Source organism: Bombus vosnesenskii, unplaced genomic scaffold (assembly GCF_011952255.1).
Source record: "Bombus vosnesenskii isolate JDL3184/JDL3185 unplaced genomic scaffold, Bvos_JDL3184-5_v1.1 scf7180000013263, whole genome shotgun sequence".
NCBI lineage: Eukaryota > Metazoa > Arthropoda > Insecta > Hymenoptera > Apidae > Bombus > Bombus vosnesenskii.
Window position 1 is genome coordinate 6467376 of NW_022882923.1, and position 21964 is coordinate 6489339.

At 33.4% G+C, this 21964-nt stretch overlaps 1 protein-coding gene across 5 annotated transcripts in view; it reads right to left on the minus strand.

Annotated features, from left to right (window-relative positions):
- Nucleotides 1–21964, minus strand: part of LOC117230666 — a 148433-nt gene that overhangs the window by 83898 nt on the left and 42571 nt on the right. Inside the window, exons 1-2 of one of the 5 annotated variants that reach the window (XM_033488338.1) lie at nt 16954–17088; nt 420–772 (exon numbers count right to left, since the gene is read on the minus strand). The exons of 1 other annotated variant lie outside the window; for it this stretch is intronic. The gene's annotated coding sequence lies outside the window, so the exon portion shown is untranslated. Of the gene's footprint in view, nt 1–419; nt 773–16854; nt 17089–21184; nt 21237–21964 lie in introns of those variants that run through there. 3 more of the 5 variants (XM_033488357.1, XM_033488347.1, XM_033488363.1) reach the window with 3 other exon arrangements.

A 21964-nucleotide genomic window follows, 5' to 3' on the forward strand; every position in this document is an offset into this window, starting at 1 on the left:
ATTCTTAATCTTGTGATTATGAATGGAATTTACAGGAAAGTATACAGCTGACAAAAATGTTAATACGATCCTGAGAAACTTAATAATCCTATGTAGGTACCAACATATACAACGATGAGCATATAAATGGGACAATTTTATTTTCACAACTCATGTAAAATAGAAGATTCACTTATTATTATATTTATATTAATTACGTAAAATAGAAAAGCTACTTATTCCTGAATTAAGTGTTTCAAACACAAAAATATATCCGAAATGTATCAATAAAAGGTAATTTCAATTAACTTGTCAGAACTACTTACATCTATACGACCTCCGCTGTATATCCTTTAAATTTTATTTGTCTTTTGGTGGCCGATTTCGGTGATCGTAAATCATCGCTTAAAGCCACGCAAACGTTTCAGCAGTTCACTCACCTTAAACATTGTCGATTGGCGAGTCGTGACGCTGCGACGTTCTAGCCGTGATGATTTCGTGCGGTGCGAAATCATGCGCTCGAGTGGCGGGCAGATAATACACGAGGCAGGAGACCCCGACGAGGAACAGGAAGAACAGGAACACGATGTCGAACATTAACAGGGAGTTCAAGGTCATCAGCTGCATCGTGCGCGTACAACTTTCTCCACCATTACACACATATACACGCGGATCCTCACGCAAGCGCGTTCTCACCCGCCAGGTATATTTCCTTCCACTTCGACTTTCGTATTCTTTGGTATCCTTGACTTCCGTTTCCTCGTCTAGCTCGCGACGGATGCGCGAGTATCAACTTTTTGGAAGAATATATTTTTCAATACGTTAGAAGGGTTTGTTTGAAGCGATAACGATTGAAATTTGAACGTAGCAATCCTTTTAATAGATGGAATAAAAGATGATTATACAGGGTGGTTGGTAACTGGTGGTACAAGCGGAAAGGGGGTGATTTTACGCGAAAAAAGAAGTCGAAAATATAGGATAAAAGTTTTTATTTTTTAATTTTTCCATCGAGACAACGATCTACAGTGAGATCCGTTATAACGAGACGTGATAAAGTGCACGCGTGCCGAGCTAAAATTCAAAGTCGATTTTCTCGAAAACAAAACCTCAAACGAAAAATTTTTATTCTATATTTTCGACTTCTTTTTTCGCGTAGAATCACCCCCTTTCCGCTTGTACCACCAGTTACCAACCACTCTGTATATGCATATGAATATAAATCATCGGTTTTAGATATAAAGATATCTATTTAAAGACAAATTTTAATTCATCCAATATTCTACATGATAAGTTATATTAGACGGCGTGAGTGAAATAACAGATTTAGAATAAAATACGTATGTGCGTTTTTTTGCAGGTTAACGTTTCTCGCGAAAGATTAGACAATATGGCTTTTATTGTATCTAAACAAAGTGGGCATTATACCTATACGTTTACAATTTCATCGATTGTTTCTAAATCTTCTTCTCTTTCCTTCGAAAACTTTTATAAATCGTCGATGGTATCTTTCTGCTCTTTTATTTCTGGATACGATAAATCCCGAAATTTTATATGAAATTTTTATATGAATACCGAAAGAGTAAAAACAAGAATATCCTGCATAAACGGCTTTTCCATTGAAAGCTAATCTTTTTTTAAAATCAGTAATGTTTGTATACGAGAGGAATCATATTATCCTTTTACTATGTATACAAAATTATCCCGTAAATGTATAAACGTCGGAAGAGTAATTACGAGTTCTCATTAAAATGTCAAGTTTTTCGAAATTTTTGGTTAACCGCTTCCACGAGGATTGGTACTATGGAATTTCAATAGACATTCAAGGTAGCCTGGCCACAATCAGCTGAAATGTTGAACTGCAAATCGAACCATAATTGGATTTTCCGGAGGTTATCGATATCAAGTTATGCGCGAATCGTTAATACCACCTCTATTATAATGAGCTATTTGTGCGTCGCGCATTGTGATATCGACTGTTATGGATGGTACTTTTACTTCGAAATTAATGCAACATAATTGAAATCATGATCGATCGTGCCATATACGGGAATAAAATCGAATTCGAAAGTCGATTTTCAAAGTGTGTTATTTGTATACATTATATGAATTGCATATCGACTCGATACATACATTAGGTGCTTAAGTGCGATCAGACTTCAACCTCTAAAATTATAAAGTATGCATATAAATTTTGATACCGGTTTTATTAGTTCGAAATGTAATGTAAAATTGACAACGTTTACATTTACTAAATTCAGATATAATTATTAATATAAATATGTTTACTGAGTAAATAATTTTGCTTCCAAAATAAGTTACCAAATTTGATCACTGAAATAGACTATGAAGTTATTTAAATAAAGCTTCTAGAACTCAAGTGTTTCTAAGAAGAATCAATAAAATGATACTTGAAGCATATTACAATAGATATATGGTATATTTGTAACACTAGATAATAGTTACTAATCTTTGTTATTATAAATGAAAACAATATTTCCTATACTATATATTTTTATATATCTTATCTATAACCATTTTTCCGGTAACGCAAAGTATAAATAAACCTATCTAAGAAACAAAAAATAAACTCAATCATTGATTAGTTCCTTTTTAATACGGCAAGATAATATGCGTTCCATAATAATAACTGTTACACAGTACACGCTGTAAACAATGCAATTTCTTATTGCAAAAACGCACATATTTTCATTTTAGAAATGAGTCATTTCCAGCAACTTCCTAATCGCGTTATTTTTAGTGGCGAAATTTTTAGTTCGCGTTATAGGGGGTCCGACTGTATATCATAATTAAATATAATATTTAGGGGTGCTATTGAGACGATAAAAAGACTGACAAGAGATGTACATATCTGGGAATTGAATCGCAAATAATCGTTACGGGTGGAAAAGTTTTGTGAGAATACTTCAATCGATCTTGAACGTCTAGTACACGTCTGGTGCAACGAAAGAAGAAGATTTCGATCTTTTGAAACACAATAGATCCAAGCCATTAGTTGCAGTGACAGTGATATGGCGAAAGAAGAAACGTTTAAGTGCAGAAGACAGCATCGACATCGATCAACGATTAGATGTATCTAATCTGTGGAAAACTTCCACGCAGGAGTAGCTCGTTTTAGGTTTCAGATAAGAGAAGCTTTCGATAACATGTGAAAAGTTAAACAATTTTATATTTTCTTCATTTTCTAATAGAATCGTCGGTTTTTCATTGTAGTAAAAAGACACAGTTAGATCAAGAAAATATAGAAATCTTTTGCAATATTTCTTTTCAAAAATTGTTCTTATGTTCGTACAATATTTTTGCTTTATCTGCTTATTATACATCAGGTATAATCGTAGACACAAATAAGTGAAATTTATACATCGATTGACTCCTTGAATATAATTAATTCATTACTTTCTTCTCTTACTAATCTTAATACCCTTATTTTATCTCTCTTCCAATTGTTGCTAAATGTTTTGCTTATATATTATATGATTTTTTATTACATGGTATTATTAGTAATTTTATATCATAAACAAGTATTTTATATAGTGTTTGAATGACAATACATTATAGAAAGATATTATATATGAACACTTTACGGCATCGGCTTTCAAATAATTAATTTTCTGAAGAGAGTACAAAGTCTGAATTATTTAATTATAAATTGTTTTCAAGTACTTTCGAGTACGTAGATATATTATCAATGAATTATTAACAGTTACATTCAATGGAATAACGTAAATAATTATCTTTTCTCAAGGAGAAAGATTTATCAGATTCTATTTAATATTCTGTATTCTCATTGTATTTGATTCTGGAAAATTAATTCTATCAATTGTCTGGAAAATATCGTATTACAAATTAAACGTGCAATACATCGGGCACGAATCTATAAATAAATTCCATTTCCTTCTGTATCAGAAAATCTTAACATATACTTGACATAATTTTTCCTTTCGAACAGCAAGTCAATACGTATAAATTAACTAGTGACCTATTGTATTCGAGATTTATTAATACCAAATAGGAAACTTGATTTATTTCCTGCAATTCGAAGAAAAACGTGCGACTTCGATCGACATCTTGTTGAACCACTTGACATTATTTTTTCGACCGTTCAACGATTTCCTATTCCCGATTCGCTCAATCATTGACGCGAGGTTGACGATAACTTTAACTGATTTCACAGAGATTATTTCAATCTAAAGTTAAAAAATAGATGTATTACGATATGTAACATGGTTTATGTTAAGGATAAGTTTTCGTGTAATCATCTTTTTACGAAATGAAGTGCAATTACGCTTCATAAATATGTTATGTTTAAATGAAATAATTACAAGAAATAAATCAGCTTTTCTGATCCCATTATAGTTAACAAGATTTTTCTGTTAATTGCCAAAGAAAAGGGACTCTTAATAACAGAATAATTAAAAGGGTAGCAAGCGTAAACTCTTTTAATATCTACCGTTTAAGACATTAAACCACGTCTAATTAAAATGATTTCTATTAATATTTCTAATAGAATTTTGTATAACAATTCACCGTACAATTTCTTCTATTTATAATTGATTGTAAATCGAATACTTTTCTTCACGAGTACTATATATTATACAAATAATTTAAACAACGGTGTGAGTTATATCATCGGATATAAATTAGTGTCATTATGATAAATCATATATAGTTATTGCTCGTTCTCATTATTTATACTATGCATTACATTTAAACAAAAAAAAAGGAAAAAATGATAACACAATCATTTAATCACGCGCAATAAATTTTATACTAATTATGTAACAAATACTTGACCCTACATTTTTTATCGTATTTCAACTTCGCTCATTAAACGTCCATAAATTTACTAAATGCTATTAACGCCAGCTTTTTTCTCGTTAATTAAAACATACTTTATATAAGCTGCCGCATTTACACAGTTTGTTGTTAAATCTAGCAGGATCTTTATTTAAGAGGTAAAAAGAGCAGAAAATTGTGTCGCATAATTTCCATGTTTATCTCCGTGTCATTTTCGAATCATCGGAGCAAATACGACGAGCTAATGAAATTTTTAATGTATATACTCGCCGGTAATTAACGCAATTGGCGGTGTCATTAACAGCTGTATCACGGTTGATCTAACCTGTCTATGAGCCTGTCTGCTCCGACGATTTCCCACTTACGCAAATTCACCGGCATACCGAATGCAAGTCGATCTTCATCGGCCTTGCATCGCCACTGCCACCGGAAATTTACGGTATAACATAATTTCCGTTCGGAAACACGTTTTCAAAAGATAAACTCTACCTCTGACGAAGTCTGCTTGTTCCAACAGATCGGAAGTTATTATGAAAATTTGTAAATCGCTCGAGTATGGAAGCTGTGGAAAGCATCTGCTGTGTTGAAGCATCTAGAATCGAATCGAAGATTTAACGTGTGATTTATCGATTCTCCTTCGTTGTATCCGCTCTTTGCGAGTGAACGACGATCGTCTAATTATACGCATTAATATCGTCAAAGTTGTGCGAAAGAAGTGGCATAATTGAGTCGGACAGAAGTTAGCATGGTGACTACAAAATAATTGGCTTTACATAATAATTAATGAGATTCAAGTACATGAAATTTCGTATCACGTAGTAATACTTTCATGCGACTACAGGTATTTGATGCTGTGAAAGTGAAATGTAGAACCTGATAAGAAAACGATTGATAGGGAAATAATGGTACCTAAGTGTAAATAGTTTTTGTAGCCACTGTATATTGATCAATTTTATCGAAAGTAATTGTTTGCTTTGTGGAAATGGAGTAAATGTGGTAAAAGAATTATATGAGTAAATAATTATTAAATATACATAACAATGTGAAATATACGAAATATGGCGCTTCTTATAGTGCTTGGTAGAACAATTTTCTACCGAGGTTCTATTCTTAAATTATGTTCTCAAAAACAGTTAAAGTAAACAGTTAGAGTAAACAGTTCATTAAAGAATTTTTCAAAGAGTGTTTAGTGAAGTGTTTAGAATGGTAAAATGTAAACATTTCAGGATCAAATAAGAAGTAAAAAATTGTTAATTATTTAAATTCTGAGGATCCAAAATATAGTTTGTGCGTATTAAAAATGAAAAAAGTATTCAGTAACGTGACGCTGTTATCGCAAGGATACATACACATATGGACCCTTAATTTACAGCGAGTATTTTATCTAAAATTCACATATATCTATATAGATAGTTGTTTGTTTTCAAAATTAAATCCTGGAGAATTAACGAACTTTTTTGTAATTAAAACTGTGTGACCGGAGATGAATTAATTTAACGTAACAGTGAACAACTTTAATGTCCGTTAATGAAATCTCTTGTGCCCTGTATTCGCGCAATAAATTTTTCCAAAATACAATTCATTTAATTAATTTCAATTATTTATTTATTAAATATTTAAATTGGTTGATATTGTTATGAAAGATTATAAAAGAATGTTATCAAAAAAGGAAATTTCGATATTATATAGAAATAGATTGTGACATGCTGCAAAATAGTTTTAGCTTTGAATATTATAAATTTATTTTTCACAATTTAATAAAATCAGATTGAAAATGGTATACCTGTAAATGAATGAAGTGAGCGCGTCATACTCTTTGTTTGCCAGTTGTTACTCGTTTTTAACGTGTGTTAGCCTGCAGGCAATGAGAAGATAATTTCATTTAATGCAACGAAACGCTACATTTCAACAGGAGTCTTCAATACATCCCGTTAAAAAAAGTTGATATTCTAGCTTTCTGACACAATAGATGAATTCCAACAGAGGTAACATAAAACACCGGGAAAATAATAGAATATTTGAATATCCAAAATTGCGTTAAATTTATAAATATTAAAATATCGAATTGTTTGTCTGTTAATTATGTGAATATCCCGCGACGTTTAAAATATATTATGTATATTTAGAATTAACTATTCGTCTTATTATAAAACAGGGTTCGTAATGTAACATTTTTCAATAAATATATGTACACGATAAAAATTTCTCATATACTTGTGAAACATGTCAATACTTTATACCTAGTACTTTATAAAGACATTTATCTAATCTTTATAAACTATATATCTTTATAAATAAATTTAATAATTCAACCTTCGATGTATCAATTACTCGTGAAATGTAATATTGTATTGCGTATTGTATGTAATATTTCGTAAAAATTAACACGTATGTTTTAAAAGTTGAAGCGAATATATAATATTCATGATAAGATAATATTGTTAGAAGTTAGTGCCGTGTTATGGCAGAATTTTACCAGTTCTTTTATTTTCTTCCTTTCATAAGAAAACACATTTGCATACTTGGTATAGATGCAAATTGTATAAAATCTTAAAGCAGCAAATTAAAACTGAAAAACTTCAATGTTTTCAATGTTAAAAATAAAGAAAATCTGCAATTCTCAATATAATACGTACGGTATAATAATATCCCCGTTAGTGTACGAGTCAAATATCCAATTACAACTTCCGCTTTATATTTGCAAGCTAAACCTTAAATACAGAGAACTAAGAGATTTTTCGAAAAAAAGAAGAAATAGATAAAAATAGAGAAATGAAAAGCAACGAAAAGAGAAAAATATATCGGATAAAGGAAAAAAACAGGAAGCACTTTTTCAATGCATACTTTGGGTAAAGAGGGTAAAGAGTAAACTCCTCCAATGACATAAACCTCGTTACACCGCTCAACTTTTTCCTCCTACACCACTTTTGCCTATCTCGTCGAACTACGGCACAACTCGCCCCAATATTGCCAGGAGTTACGCGAGGAATCGAACGATCACATGGAACACTCACTTCCTCTTCTAACAAGGGATAGTGCGATGAGCGTGAAAAAAAAGAAAGAGGACAGGATGGTTTTGCGTCCTCGTATAAGAGGCTAGACAGATATAGACCGCAAGATAAACGACGTATTACAGGCATAAAGCAACATCCTCGGTGTCGTCGTCCGTCCCTGTCATCGGGATCCTGTCCCGTTCTCGTACCACCCCTGTCATAACCTCTTTTCTCGATCCAACGCGACGCGATACAGTGGACACATGCAGAAAAAGAAACGGAGCTGAATTTCTGAAGAAGTTGCAGAAACTACGACGGTTGTCCGTTGTCAGAACGATATCGATTTTTCCTTTCCACATATTCTTTTACGTGATTTCAATCAAAAACTCTTCGCAACATATATAATGTCCCATGGTTATGTCTCTAACGACACAATACATAACGACTTGTCAATACCTACTGTTAAACAAGAGATATCACACATGTACACATACAACATACATGTACAATAGTTATCACAGGATACAACAAAAATTCATTGATTTTACAATCGACTCATACCGCTATTAGTGCACATTAAATAAAAAGATACACTCTCTTCTTTAATGTGGTAAACAGATAATAAACAAAAAATATGAACAGGTAAATACATGATACAGATAAATACAAAACAGATAAATACAAAACAGATAAATACATGAACAGATAAAAAACAGACAATAAAAAAAGAAGAAAAAACAAGAAAGAGAATATTTTTCCATCGTAGCAACCGTGTCTTTCTTGTAACGAAAAGAGATCTCGCACAGAGACACAGGCTCTCTGACACAGTCTGCGCACAGCACCCTTCTCTGAAGATTTCGCGTTGATTCCAACCGATAGTTTGCGGAAAAAAGCAAGTGAACACGTAGAAAGTAATTGTGGAAGTGGGCTCTGGCTGCTGAAATCGATTCGCAAGCGGTTAAGTAGCAGAGTTTTGAAAGAGATTTTGATCGGCTGGAAAATGATAAATAAAAGTTGGAAGAAGAATTTGGAGGAATTTGTAGCTTGTTAAAACATTTAATATTTCCTCCTTTTCTACACGATACATTGTTAAGAAGACTGTGAGTCTTCGTGTATTTTTTAGGATTTTTGGAAGCGTAAAATTGCACAGAATGTTCATAATGTGATAAAATATATAAAATATTCGAAATATGGTGCTTCTTATAATGTTTGGTAAAGCAATTTTCTACCGACGTTCTACTTTTTAAATTATGTTCTGAAAAATGTGAATTTGCATAAAAGTCCGCAAGTTACTAATAATAATATACAAGTTTCAGATTAACATACCTTCAACAACGCTTTTAAAGATGTAAGACACGCAAATCAGTTTCTTTACAATTCTAAACTTTGCTTCGAACGAATGAGAATTATCTAAGTAATATATTTTAGCAATCTATTTAAGCATTCTAAATAGATTTATCGTCAGATTCTTTGACATTTTTGGTGTCTTAAATTTGTAAATGATTCGCAACTGTGTCACGAAGCGAAAAATGTTACGAGAAGTGGGATATCACTAAAAGAAACTTTACGAAACTTCTACACTTGAAGAAAGATGTTACACCTAGTGATTCTAACCCAAATTTTTAACGAATGTGACAAAGAGATTAATCTAAAATCTCCATCCTACCATTCCCTCCAGGCTGAAGTAGATAACAAGTTGGAAACTTAGAGGAAAGCTATCCGAAAGTAAAACAGACCAGGTTGAGATATCCTTCGCCACTGTTCGCCGCTACGAAGCCAAGTGCAAATAATAGTTTTTCACCGTCGAGCGCAATGATTCAATTTCGACAAGGGAGGATCATACGGCGATAGAGGATAAGCTTTGAGAGAGTTTCTCTCAGAATGCGTTTTTAACGAAATCCCGCGGATTATTTGGTTACAAAAGGCAAAAGGCACGGATAGAAAAAATTAAACTGTAAAGAAAGAAATATGGTAAGATTGAAGTTATTTAAAAGTTTTTGAATAATGTATATTAATGAATTCTGAATAATATTGATTTTTACAGCAAGCTTTTGGTCAACGACATCGTGATTAAGAGGTTAATAACTTGAGGATGTCATAGTAATTTTCGGATATCCTATGTAAAATATCAAATTAACACACATCTCATCGCCAGATATTTTTCTCATTTATATGCTAAATATTGGACAAATAAGAATTTAAGTAGTTCACCTAGTTAACCTAATAATTTCACTCTCATATCATATTTCAAAATTATATGGAATATCAAATTAACACAAATCTCATCCCCAGCTATTTTTTCTCATTTATATGCTAAATATCAAGTTGACAAACAAGACGTGGAAGAGTATATCTATTTCGACGATGTTTAATTAGAACAGGGGAAATGTGTAATTAGAATGAATCAGGTGCAACGATGGTTAAGAACCGCGGTATTACACGAACCTGGTCGATAATTATACCGTGGCGTGCACCATGAAACAGATGACAAATGGTTTCTCTTCGGTTCGTCTCAATGCGTTTATTCCAATTTCACGGTAAAAATGGGTACCGCATAAACGAAAAACAAACGTGCATCGCGTAAATTGAATTTGCCCGGCCAGAATGAAACTGATTTAATCGCTATCATCGGTCTTACGTTTTAATTTTTCACCTCTGGCTTCTCTACCCACGCGTCTTTGACCACGAACTAAATTACTGTATTTAGTTTACTCGTGAAACAAAAATGGCAAAACATTAATTAAAATGCAAATAATAACGTACACTCGCATCCATATGTATTTGGATATTTCTAAATCTTTGCAAATATAAAGTATACTTCGAATGAAACTGTTCAATCTAATTTTAGCATCTGAAGTTATTAGGTGTGTACGATTAATAAATAAATATTGATGAAAGTAATAGTCGATATTAGCTTCGAACGTTCTGGATTATAAATATTACATTGCTAAATTAAATTGCTGCTATTTTTAGAAAATTGTAATTTCAGAATCTAATACAAATTTATATTCTATTTGTGTATAGTAGATAACATGAGTCTCGTAAGAGATTTCAAAGGCACAATAAAAATATAGGTTAATATTAATTAGTATAAATAATACAAATAAAGAGAAACATTATTAGCTAAAAAATATTAATAAGGCATTTGTAATATTATTGAATACCATTGTCAGTCAATGACATATTTAAAATATTTTCTCTGTTTCTACCATCTTCCTTTTCATCTGTTAAATATTTCAAATTTCCATATCACTCGTCTATTACCATCTTTCCTACCGAATCACCGGTTTAAAGGGTGACGTTTTCCTGAGAATTAAACCTGAATAGTCGCACGATGAAACGTACAAGTCGTGTTTCAGCACTTTCGTGGTCGTTGCTCGTTAGTAAAAAAGAGAAGAAAAAAAAAATACTAAAGCGGTGGCGTTTCTCCCCTTGCAAAGGTTCGAGTAAAATGGAAGTGTAAAAAGTCAACGAACAAAAAACGAAAGAGAAAAAGAAGGAAAGAGAGTGAGAAAAAAAAAGACAAAAAAGAAAAATGTAGGGATCTCGGTGGCATGAAGTCGCGTAACCCCGTGCACGCAATTATTTCACGGAATGTAACCCTTTCTGGTGACCAGCGACACAAAGAAAAAGTGGAAGAAGGACGCGAATTTCAGTCCCGGCGAATGCAATTACAGCCGTGAAACCCACTCGAGAGCAGTTTCCCGACGAAGAAACGGCAACTCCAAAAGATTTCGAAAATCCCGACCGCGTATTGTGATAGCAAACTTCTGTTCGCTATCCTTCGACATTATAAAAATCCGAGAAACTCGTTCCTTTCTGACAAGTTCGCAGCAAATCGACTTTTTGCGCGGGAAATCGTTCAGGGATCGACTTGGATGGTTGGTAAAAATTGTAAATCGAGATATTCATGTAAGTAAATCGTAATTTTTCTCTGGAAACGCGCGCGAATGAAAACGGAGAGATTTATTTCTGACTTTCGAATATGATACCGAGGCAAAAAGAAAAAAGGCAAGAAATATTGACTCTTCAAGAAGCGGGACTACTGTACAGCTTTCCCTTTCGTGGTTTCTCATAAATATCACGTAATTTTATTCCGCATCTATGTCGGCATCTTTTATGAAACTCTGTCGAACTGCGAACGAGAAATTTAGAATATATTCAGTAATTCTTCCTTTTGGAATTCAAAAATATGCTACTGCAAATGTATCTTTAATTTTAGATTATAAATACAGTTAGAATATCCGGACTAGCTTGCTCTATAGTATAAAATAACTTCAAAATAATTTCAAAATTTACTCTGTAAGAAATACTTAATAAACTGCGAAAGATACAGTTTCATGAAATGCTTCATACATTGTTTCGTATTCATTTTTCAAGAGTGATGTTAGTCAAAAATGTTTTTAAAAATCCCAAAGAACCATGAAAGAACATAGTATAACATTTTATTCTGTTAATTAAATTTATCAGTAAGAAGAATATCTACTGCTTATAAAATAGAATCAAGTATCGTTCATGTCGTTTTCAGTCTATGTACATAATCCTAAAGAAATAAAACATCTTTCCTCTGTCGTCTTTATATACATTTTCCGATTGATCTCAAATTTTCCCAATATAATGACGATAGCCTAATCGCAGCATTAGTGAAATTTCAACAGGTTTTCGCGTAATATGTTCATGAAAATTTTCTATAATAAGTATTCGAATAGTTTCATATATATGTGTGTGTGTGTACAGAAACGTGCACGTAAAATCCAAATGAAGAAAGAGACAACGCATTAAGAAAGATCTCATGAAGAACAAAAGGATTTTCGAGGAAACAACGAGAATTGCATTCTTGATAATTGATGTAACACGAAGAAAAATAGAATGCGTGTTACAAAATGGGAAAGCGTTCATTTCTTGCGGGACAATTTAGTTTTAGCGGTTCCATTATACGCAGGTCTTTTATCTGGCTGTGTTTCAGGAAAATAATTTCACCGATTGGAAAGAGAAAGCGTTATCGGCGGCTACGTATTCGTAAATGAAGACAGATGAAAGCCTGGCAGGCCCGAGGCATTATTCCGTAGAAATAATCCGGCGATCGAAGGTATCACCGAATGCATCCCTCTCCGCTTGAAAAGAGAAGACATTTCTATGGTCTACAGGGACCGTTGAATAATCGACATCATAAAAGAAACATTCGGAATAATTTTCTTTGATGAATCGAGCCCGTTTGACGTATGGATTCTTTATTTTTAATGAGGATAATTTGATGAAACATCGCGACTAATCGCGAACTCTGAAAATAGCCTGAACTCTGAAATGAGTTTCAAATACATATAATATAGTAATAGCTAATGTAATATATAATTATTATTATATACTAATTATATAATTATTATATAATATAATAATAGCTTGAAATAAATAGCTCTGAATAGAAGTTTCGGATAAGAAAAACGAAATTGTTATTATATGTTGAAGGCGGCAATAGAAAAGGATTATATGCCATAATACTGTAAGTTATTGGACTAAAAGAATAGTATATGTTTGCACTGTGTCAGGAATAATAAAGCTTTTAATGAAAGGACGCTTTTCATTTGTTCCAGTACTCTGCGGTGTTTAATTTGTGAAGACAAATTTAAAGTAATGTAAAACAATTGTCTTCTTCCTTCAATTATTGTCTAATGCCAAATGAACGTATAAACTTCGCATTATGGACGAGAGATTCATTGAATCCTGTTTATTGATTTATTTAAAAATTAGTTTTCTTAATAAAGCTGTCTTGATGACATTTCTTCTATTTGTCGCTTAAGCGAAAGAATCGTTAAATTTATTTCTTCAATATGTGTTAATTTTCTATTACGAAAACGAATTGTAATATGGAATATGTCAACTATGGGGTAATCTGTGTATATCTGAATAACGCGCATAAACCATTCGTCAATACTTTACCTTGTTTTTCTATACATATTTTTTGTTTTCCACTGTTTGAAAAGCTGGCCTTTGGTCGAATATATTCACCATTGGAAATATTCTACTTAAGAGAACAAAACACGAAAAACAAAGGGATTTTTAACGCAACTGAAATAAAAATTAATCGAAATAAACAGACGTTAATAAAAAATAATAAAAACCACGGAATAAAATAAGAATACAAATTTTCACGCTAATCCCATTATTTCTTCAATGATTTATCAACTGATTTTCCCAAATGTTTAGAACTCTGCTATATTCACTAGTGAATAACTTAATAAAAATCGCAGCTATTTCATTCGATCAAATAAAAGCATCCAGTAATTTCATCCCATCGTGTATTTCACAATCTGCTGGAAAGCGCGTTGTTTTCCTCGATTTTCAATTACACACGCGGAAATAAATCATGGAAACCATTCATTATTGACACTTAACGCACTAACTTTTGTCGTTTACGTAATCAGTCCGCGTGTTGCAACGGTGACCGGCTACTCAAACATCATTGATGCGCATTTGAACCGCTCTCGGTTAAAATTGAAACAGTGCGTTTCGCCGAAGAAATTGATTTTTCGAATTATTAATCATCCCTGATGAATGTTTGCGCGAATGAATGCCAGCATCGCTTACCGTCATCGTCTGATAGAATAGCGCGAAACGCCCACGTTTTTTGTTCGACTGTTCTAATTCGCGCCCTCGTTAATTAACGCCGTATAAATTCGCACGGTCTGCGTTTCACAGGATCGAAAGCGGCGGCGCATAAAACAAAAAACCAACATTTGTCCGAAGTATCAAGTCGTGAAAATCGTAACGAACTCCATTCTCCGAAGCTTGACCAGCGTGAAATGACTTGACTGATGGTTTCATTAATTTAATAATTACCCGCGCTATTGTTCGAATCACGGAGAGAAACATTCGAATGAAGTTCCCTAGAGTTGGGAAGTTACGAGCTGCAGCGTGACCATCTCGAAATTTTCTCCGGCCACTTCAAACTTATGTATAATCCCTTCGTTTATCTTCGCGCGAGAGATTAACTGCTGGTTTGAGGATTCCGAGAAGAATTATTTATACAGCATGCTGGGATAAGTAGCTACATTTAAACACCAAAGAAGTGGAATGTTAACGATGTTAATGTAATGTAAAAATAACCACGATGTTAACGCTTGTTAATTTATTTTTTGATCTATTTAAACGTATTATCATACCTACTATTGGATTACAGTGATTACAGTAGCATAAACGTATGCGTAAGGAAGAGTACTTCGTATGTTATTGTATGATTAATGCACGTTAATAATACGTAATAATGATTAATAATGATTATTAACAGATAGAGATTTTAGGATTTTCATCTGTAACATATTATCGAAATTTCCCTCATTTCTTACTTATTCATATTAAATAACTATGCTCCAATAACACAATATCGAAATTCTATTTTACTCATAAATTCGCACGTAAACTTTAAGTTGTCCAATGATAATATCAAATCCCATAACTGAATGTAGTCGCGAGAAAAATTCAAAATGTACAACATATCGCTCGACAACATTACATTCGACATTTTTAAACCACCTAACACTTCGCTTTAATTACGAGGGATTCGACGACAGACTTCGCATTCGAAGAAATCACGTTACTAATGCGACGATGAACTGTGAACTTTTTAACGAAGAATTCGTAACAACGCGCGTTTCGTGAAAGAAACCTTTCGAAGAATACATCGTCCTAGGGTCTTCTCGGCGACGTGATCGAAGAAAAACCGCGCCAGACACACACAACCCACTTACCTATAAATTAGGTCGTTATTTCATAACCGAGGGATCGATGAAAACTATTGAAAGAGATGTACCGTTAACCCTGAATTACACACATGCTGTGCACATTCATCCAGAAGTCGTAATAGGATTAGGTGATCCGTGAAGAATGTACAAATTTATTGTTATCATTTCATTTCAAAATGAAAATATCTTATTTCACGCACAATACGAATTTAGCAGTTTCAATTAGAAATATCAGAATTTCGATCTTTTCATATTTCTCTCAAGTATTTTCTCCGTATGTTTCAAAAGACGACAGCTTCGGAAAAATTTGCTATTATTTTAATGAAATAGAACATTAAAAACAAAAATAGAATTTTAAATAAAGAGAGACACTCTTCTTGGTTTATGGTAAAAAGTTTCAGAGTAATTATATTTATTAGTGAAAATGGTAACTTTTGGATATTTGTTAATGGCCAGAATGACAGGATTGATTTTTCTAACTAAGAACACTCTGGTCTGTATGTGTATTTACCTACTTCGTGTAAAATTAGATTGAATCAAAAGGTTATGATAATCTTGATGATATGAAGTTATGATAATCTAAAGTTTAATGGACAAACGTTCTTGAATTAAAAAGATATTGTGGTTAACAAGTGTTTGCTTGGATCACTTAACTGTATTCTGCCTGGCATAAGCTTTTGCCGGCTATGTGGATCTTGAAAACAACACGTGGGCACAAAATTCAATACATAAACAGTTCTCGAATATTAACCAAAACTATAACAAAATGAAGTGTTTTGAAATGTGATAAGAAGGCAAGAGAAGACGGGGTAACTGTTTTGAAAAGCTATACAGATATTTACAAACAGTTTCCAGTGAACTTCGTGAAAGGAGATTAAGAATGAAGATATTTATATTCTGTAACGCGGTATAAACAACAGAAGGTGAAATAATATTTTTGTATTATGTGTAAATAAATACATGTAAATGTAAAGAAGTCTATTTCCTATCAAGAAAACATAGCTAACGATAACAACTATACTCGAACCAAGAATATTAATAATAATAATAATAATAATGATACATAAAATGAAAGTCTATAACGTAAGTGCCAAAATCTTTTAAATTAGCGTACATTTCATAATCAAATATAATACAGAAATTTTTTTTCAATTTCATGAAAAATCGAACCCGCCAAACCCACCAAATTAAATCATCATGATAATATTATCATACTGGATTGCTACGTTCAAGATAGTACCCTATAATACAAAAATAACCGCGCTTTTTCAATCACACGATCGAGGAAAGTAGGGATCTGCCTGAAATTCCAATTTCACACGATTTACTCTGTCAATCGCCTTATGCCGGCTTTCATGCAACACCTTCGATCAATTCTCCTCAAGACGATTTTAATCGATATAATTTAATTTTGCACAAGGACGTACACTAAACTGTATATATCCGAACGAAGACGAGACCTTCACCGAAGATCATCAATGGAGCCGCGAGAGCACGCTGAGTTTCTACGGCGAAATACCGGATAGGGTTGCTCACCGCGTGGATACTAGATGAATACTGAGGCACGTCAACGGGTACTGGGATCTAACCCCCTTCTACGTGTGCCTCATCCCTCTTTCGTCTCTGCTCCCCACTCTCCGCTTCGCTTCTTCATCAAACGCGCATCCACCCACGCAACTGTTGCGCCCCCGTCCATTAGCGATCATCCCTTAACATTTTGCAACTGTTTAACCACCCCCGTGGACCTTTGGACGAACGCGTGGCGATAATCTAACCACGTGGGGTATACATCGATCGAGATTGTCAACTCGCGATTGGGACGGTCGCATTCATCAAAAAGTTCTACGAAATTTTCATTTATTTCATAGTTTACGTTTACGAGACACACAGAGCGGCGAAATGTTTACTTTTCACTAGACTACTAAGATTCGAAGCGTATCGATCATGAACTTTATTTTATCCTCCACTGTATTTCCTGCTTGCCGAGAAATTAAGCTGTAGACGATATTCGCGCAAATGATTACAATTCGTGTTCGCCGCCGACAATGTGGCGATTTTCGCTACGTGCCACGATGCATAACGACGCTCATCCCTTTTATACGATTCGTGTTTGCATGGTTACTCATCAGGTTGGTAACGAGGAACACGGCGAGTCGACGACTATTCGAAACGAATTCAGGTAGCGACGCGCGACTTCTTCTCGATGGCTACACGCGCGCGCCAACTCTATAGAGCTCGATGACGACAGTGCAAATCGAGTCCGGACTCCCCCGCGTTGAAACACTTAACCCAGATTTAACGAGGAACTAAAGTAGAATCCCGACCTGTCCGCGACTAAATCCGCGAATGACGTCCGAACGAAAGTACAACGAGGAGGGAAATGATATCTCGGTTTGGCTGGCTCTCCGTGGAATGGAAGCTAATTAATCAGAGTAAGAAAGTCAGCGGAGGAGGAATCGACGATTCGTTTGCCTTCCCCTGTCAATTACTTGTCGACGAACGCTCGCTGGTTTCTTGCATATTGCAGCGTGGGCTGCTTCCTACCAACAGTTCGCATTTCTGCAGAAACTTTGTTGTCACTTTGTTTCCTGCTATTGCTGGCTCTTGGATAAATGTGAAATAAGTACCGTTTTTAGTTCCATAGAGGTAAACGGAGACGTTTCTTCGTGTAAGGTTGCTTGAGCCAATTGAGATTCAACATTTTAAAGTTCAATGTTGAACTTTGCATAGAATAATCGAACTTCTTGTATATCGTGGCACGCCATTAGTCTTTATACAGTAATGGAAGAATGGGGAACTTTATCGCGTACTTTAGATCCACTAAGGAAAAATATCAAAAAACAAAGGGAAAAGTTCGACTAACTTTGTGACTAACTTGTTCGACTAACGTTATTTGACTTACCGAGAAAGTATTATATGAGAATTAATAAAATAAACGATAAAGTAACTTCTAGGAACAAAGTAATATATGTTAATTATTGTCGTACATATCCTACTGATTGTATATACGGTAAATACGAGAAATAGCTTTCTTTTCACTTTGCACCATTTTCCTATTAATTAATTTATTGACTTTGTTTTTACTAATATCTGTACTATAATCTGATTTATTTTACTTAAAATAAAAATCAAGTTATATTATCGAATACGTTAAATTACTCATAAATATTTTGACAAGTGTTTATGAAAATAAATATTGATTAAGCAAACAGCATTTTAATCACAATAAATTTTAATGGATAAACATTATTTATATCTAATAATATTATTGTTCTTCAACTTGCTAATTATCCGAAGTGACGAAACAGGAATACGAGAAGAGAAATTATTCACAATGATAACGAAACTAAATGAAATAAACGAGTTCATAAAAAGGCTGCGATTAAATGATGCAAAAGGATAATTCACAATGATATAAAAATAGCTGTAGAAATTCGATTTACCTAACTATGTACTTAGATGCATTTAACTTAAAAAACCTCTTATTCTTCATTCGTACGCAAATTGATCGTTTCTTCGCGCGAACTACATTCCAAGCATGAAAAAGGGGGAAGAAAATAAGAGAAAAGAGGATAAACAAATTCATGAGGTCACGTTTAATTCACTTTATCTTTAAATATGGTTCTCCAATACGCTGTGACTGTGGCCAATCCAGTAATTGAATTGAACTGACGCATGCAAACAAACTCATTGAATAAAGTGAATCCTTTGTAGTAAGTATGTACTTTGTTAATTAATCTACATTTACTAAAGCCGTTTCATACCGTTTGTATACAGCTTCGCAATAATTTGTGCAGAAATATACAATCTTATTGAAGTTATAAAAATGCTTTATGGAAAGAAATGATTCAAATGAAACATCTGAAAAGTATTTACTTATTTTTTATTCAAAGGTATTTAATAAAGATAATTCCTAACCAATATACTTATTATCTAAAACGCAAAACATGTATGTAACTACTATATTCCATTTTCCATATCAGATAGTGGATCAATAAAAAATTTTATTATGCAAAACTTTGAATAATTTATGGATTATTCACGAGAAAGTTGTACGTCGAAAATTAATGATTGCAGCCATTATCGTCGTCTACCTCAAAAATTAAATTAAAAAATTTCAGTGTAAATCATATATACACTTATATCAAAGATTTTCTTTTAACATATTTATAATTAAAACTCACATATGGCACTAATATTCTACTAATAATTACTACTTTCCATTTTTTCTTAATTGGCAATTCATAGACGACGACATGAGAAGGTAAAAGACTATTAATGTAACTAGATAGTCCATGATTTCTAATCTCTCAAAGTCTTCGAGTCTACAATTAATATAATATCCAGAATTATATAGTGCATTCCATTAATACGTGTAAATTTTATGTAAAGTGTTAAGCTAAGGACAAATTTTATACAGAACCCGTTGAGAGGAGATAAAAAGAAGATGCTGGCAAATTTAGCTTCCAAGAAAGGAATGATTCACACTATCGTCGGTAACGAAAACCGTGGAAAATGCAAATTCGAAGAAACGCTGGAAATAGGATCGTCTTGTAAATGGCCACGCCGTTTCTTATTACGACTACAAAATGAGAATAATTTGTCCTTGGCCGGTTGGAGCACTTTGCGGCCGCTTCTTTTTTTCAGTAACTTTTCAAGCAACTGGACTTCATGTATTTAAATAGCATAGCTCGCTGCATAAATAAGACCTGAATGGTTTCTTTGTGACCTTTTAAACAAACCTTTTAAAACAGAAACATTCGATTTATGTGTATCGTTGCATTCGTTAGGTAAAAACTCTAAAACAAATAAAATCTGAGTAAAGTAATAGTGGCATTATCCTACAACGGATTGTCAGTTTTTCCTACGACAGTCTTCTTCGTTAATTAATTACTCCAAAACAAAGCGTAAAGCAGCAGCATGAGAGAATTCAAACATTAAATGTACTTCCACACAGTCAAGGTAAATAAAGCAGAACGAAGAATCGAGGAGAAATACGACAAAAACATTTCCATTATAAGTTTTTGTCATTTCATTAAACACTTAAACTTATGGAGGAGAATAGACGTTAAAAGGTCGGATATTTGGATTGGAAATTAATATTTTTCATTTGTAACTTTCTTCTGAAGATTACTTAGACTTGTTTCTGCGAATAAGTTACATTTTCCGCGTTTCATGACAGAATAGTTTTAAAGTTCCATACGCTATCGACCAATCTCATATTTCTAAATCTCCTTTCTTATTTGCTTTTGGGATTAAATATATTTTTTTACACATATGTCATCCATTTTTAACATACTTATATCTTTGGATCTAATTGTCTTTTTGTTTTAAATTATGTCAAAATCGATTTTATTATGCTCGTGCGTTTTTTGAGTATTCTGGACTGTTTACGTAAAAAAGGATATAGAAACGTTTAAAATACACCTTTGAATTAAAAAGTAAAATGTTAACGTAGAAAGTTATGACAAAATTAAAGATATCAAGATCACTGAAACCTCTATAATATCATGTGAGACAAAATATCTCTTTATCTTACAAATAGGTGATCCTTAAAATGGAATAAAAATGTAATGAAGGTCGGTTGCCAAACCAATCCCGAGTCGTAATTTTCATTTTACTTATTATCCATAAAAGTGAAGTTAAAAATATAAATACCTGTGAGAATAATAATTTGCAGCATCACCAGTTGCCGTCACTTAAATCCAATCTGAAAAAAAGAAATCTATTTCTAGTAACAGTTCGATCTTAAATTTTCGAAAATTTGAAAACGATTGAATTTTTCATTTTCCAGTAATACATAAGATACATAGAACACGGGGAACGTAACGAGTGAATAAAAATATTCCAAAGTTTCCCAGAATTTTCAAACACATCGATTACTAAGAGGAGCAACGAATGAAATCAGAGAGATATTAATGCCCTTAAGGAATTCTCTGTCAAATTTGTTGGCAAACATTGCTACCAGATGGCGATATAAGGGATGAACGATCGAATTAGCGGAAGAAACGACAAAGTTGAAGACGGCTGGCCTGGAAAGGGTGCGGTAATCGCATTATTAAGAACTTCGTTGTGAAACTCGAGGTGGCTACCGGAAACGGGGACTTCGAATATAGGTTAAGATTTCCACGCAAGCAGCCAGCCTAGTTGTTCGAACAGCCAAGAAAGTTGGCAGACAACAGCTAAATCGTTACGCAAAGACAAAACTGCCTGCGGTATATACGCGTCCCTAAGGGATCTTGGTCCTCATGCACATGAGAGAAAACTACCCTAACAGTTGAAAACTAGAGATTGCTAACCTTTTCTGCGGAGTTTGCAAAGGTTCGTGATTACCCCCGGGGCAAGGGAGATCTTCAAATGATCTGTGTCACGGCAGAGCGTTCAGGAAGCATCTTATTGTATAATAATGAAGGACGATTAATATGCCAATAGAATTTA